Below are 266 nucleotides of genomic sequence, written 5' to 3' on the forward strand. Positions count from 1 at the left end.
AGGGCGCCGCGAGAAGCTCCAGCAACCGAGCCAGGTGAGCCGACCGACACATGCGCGGCGGGGCCGGCAGGCCAGCCTATCCTGGAAGATGTCTGCGCTCCAGGGAACGCAACCCCCTATCAAAATAGCAGTCCCTGCAAAGGCGGCAGGCGGATCCTCTCCTCGCCCCACTCAGGCTTCGTTTACATAACAGAGGCCGCCGACGAGGGTTTTCAGCCCCGGCAGCCGCGGCCGGCCGGCAGCGCCTCCGTCTAGACTCGGCAGAG

Source organism: Carlito syrichta, unplaced genomic scaffold (genome assembly GCF_000164805.1).
Source record: "Carlito syrichta isolate Samal-C Ts95f unplaced genomic scaffold, Tarsius_syrichta-2.0.1 Scaffold303679, whole genome shotgun sequence".
Lineage (NCBI taxonomy): Eukaryota > Metazoa > Chordata > Mammalia > Primates > Tarsiidae > Carlito > Carlito syrichta.